Source organism: Pseudopipra pipra, chromosome W (assembly GCF_036250125.1).
Source record: "Pseudopipra pipra isolate bDixPip1 chromosome W, bDixPip1.hap1, whole genome shotgun sequence".
NCBI classification, from domain to species: Eukaryota; Metazoa; Chordata; class Aves; order Passeriformes; family Pipridae; genus Pseudopipra; species Pseudopipra pipra.
Genome location: NC_087580.1, coordinates 59,718,121 through 59,720,765, shown reverse-complemented (window position 1 = coordinate 59,720,765; position 2,645 = coordinate 59,718,121). Strand labels below are relative to the sequence as shown.

Here is a 2,645-nt window from a genome sequence, read left to right as displayed (position 1 = left end):
CTCAATACGTTCTGGGGTCCCGTGTCTCCACAGGACTTGCTTTTCAAGACCCAGAATGGTATTCTGGGCCATTGCGTGGGGCACTGAAAAAGTCTCTAGCCATCCGGTTGTTGCTTCCACCATGGTAAGTACATAGCACTTACCTTGGCGGGTCTGTGGCAGTTTGATATAATCAACCTGCCATGCCTCTCCATACTTATACTTATCCCATCGTCCACCATACCACAGGGGCTTCAGTATTTTTGCCTGCTTAATAGCGGCACAAGTCTCACAATCATGGATAACTTCAGAAATTATATCCATGCTTAAATGTCGTAGGTCAGAAATTGTGTGAACAGTTTCTGTTGCATTTCTGTGATTTCTCCCCTGGCATGGCTGGGTGCAGATAGTAAAAAATGCTGCGCCACTAATATGGCTGCAGGCCTTGTGCCAAGATGCCAGGGAGGAGTTTTTGGGAGGTGAATAAAGTTTTCTCATCTCCTATGACCACCTGTTGTGGTCCAATTAGCAGGGAACAGCAGAGCATGTTTTCCTTATGTAACCAATGTTGTGTGAACAAGAAGCTGAGCGTCATGAGCACTATATAATCTGTCTTTCTCCTAATAAATCCGACATTTGCCTGATCATATTGATCCTGGAGCAATCTGTCCATACCCTTCCATCAACAACTGGTGCCTGCAATACAGGGACTCAAAGTTCGTCAGTTCTTCGGGACAGAAGACAAACGGAGAGCCGAAGGAAGCAGCTGTTAGAGACAGCGCTGAACCCCGGTGCTGTGATCAAAGCCGTGCACGGTCAAATTGGAAGCTCGCCTTGGCCCGGTGAGTCAGCTGGTGGGAGTATGGGGTCCACTGATTCTAAAGATGAAGAAATCGTGGGAAGGCTCCTCAAAAATATAGTCTCTCTAAGAGAGCCAAATTATGATAAAAAAGCCCTTGAAGGGTTAATTGTCTGGGCGAGAGCAAAGAATCTACTCCCCTCCGCTCAAGCAGCCTTTGAGGTATCCATTTGGGGTGCTATTAAGGCTCAAATATGGGAAGAAATGGAACGAGGGTCTAAAAATGTTAAAAGATATAGAAAATACCCTAAAGTTTGGCGCTTGGTCGTTGAATCGCTGAAAGAGTTAACTACGGATCAGCGAAAACTTGTAACTGCTCAGGGAACTTTGCCGGGATTTAGTGAGACCGCGGCGTGCCTCCGAGCCGATAAGTCTGTTAGCGGGGAGGTCCTAGTGCCTGCAGAGACCGTAAGAAATGCAGGAGCAGCGGAGAGCGACGCTGGCACTCTGCCAGCGCCACCGCCCTTCTCTGCGCCTGCGTTGCCAGCACTGCCACCTTCTTCTGGGCCTGCGCGGTCAGCAGAGTCAGAAGTTGTTTCTGAGCATGCGTCATCTGGAACAGAGCTGCTAGAAGCCTCCGAGCCACTAGATGTCGCTACATCGCCACTGCCTGGACTCATCATGTCGCCTGAAGTTACGTCATCAGTAGTCGTCTCTTCAGAACCAGGAAGTGAAACCATGGAAACTGTGGTCGCGGCAGCTGGAGTTGTCCCTTCAAGTGTTGCCGTAGCAACTGAAGCTACTTCGGCAAGGTCTGCCGCCTTGGCAGAGGCTGCTACCATCCTAGTGAGAGCTACCCTTTCGGCAGAAGCCACCACCGTTCCGACGGGGACCGGGGCCATCTCCGAACCGAGCATAGCTCCTCAGTCTCCCTCAGTTCTGCTGCCGAAGGAGGACGAGAAACTTAATCGTGATAATGCACAAGAGTTATTTTCATCATTTCCGTCCTCAGGCTTGTCTCCTCATGACAAGAGCTTGGACAATGGAAGCGAGAGCGCTATTATGCCTGCAATAAAAGACCTTAAGGACACCTTATTGCTTTGCTTTCAAAAGCTTGAGTCTAAATTAGAAGAGAGACAGCTTGTGCAGCTGAATACAACCCCCTCTAATGTTTTAACTTCAATTGAGAGTGAACCCTGGAAAGCTTTGGACTGGAAAATTTTAAAAGAAGTTAAAATGACTGTTATGCAGCATGGTTTAAAGAGTAATTATACACAAATAGTATTATGGTATCTTTTTACTGCTCATCTGCTGACACCATATGATATTCGTAAAATTATATCTATGTTACTTTCCCCTTTCCAGCAACTAGAATTTTTCACCGAATGGAGTGTCAGGTGTGCAGCAGTGGTTGCACAACCTAGGCAGGAAGGACACCCTCTCTTTGGTGTTTCTGCTGACATGCTCATGGGTTTCGGTCAGTATGACAGTGCATATTTGCAAAATCAGTTTCCAGATGAGGTATTAAAAACTAGTCAAGCTTTAGCTTATAAGTCATTGCTTCTCATAAGAGATGCAAAGTCAAGACTCCCATGTATTTCAATTAAGCAGGGACCCACGGAACCATACGATCAATTTGTAGATCGTTTACATGAGTCAATAAATTCAGATCCGGACATGGATAATAACATGAAAACAAAATTCTTAGATATGCTAGCCTATAATAATGCTAATGAAAATACAAAACGAGTTTTAAGTACACTACCTAAGAGTGCTACTACAGCCCAGTTTTTAGAAGCTGCTGCAAAAATAGTCCATCAAGAGAAAACAGCCTATTTGGTTGATGCTATAACTGCAGCAATAAAAC

The 2,645-nt window shown here is 46.0% G+C and overlaps 1 long non-coding RNA gene across 1 annotated transcript; it reads right to left on the bottom strand.

The window, feature by feature from the left end:
• Window positions 1–463: 463 nt before the first annotated feature.
• Window positions 464–1,167, bottom strand: LOC135405148 (uncharacterized). The gene is made up of 2 exons (XR_010425759.1): window positions 1,085–1,167; window positions 464–857 (listed from the first exon to the last, which is right to left on the bottom strand). It is a non-coding gene; the product is annotated as an uncharacterized LOC135405148 (long non-coding RNA).
• Window positions 1,168–2,645: the final 1,478 nt, after the last annotated feature.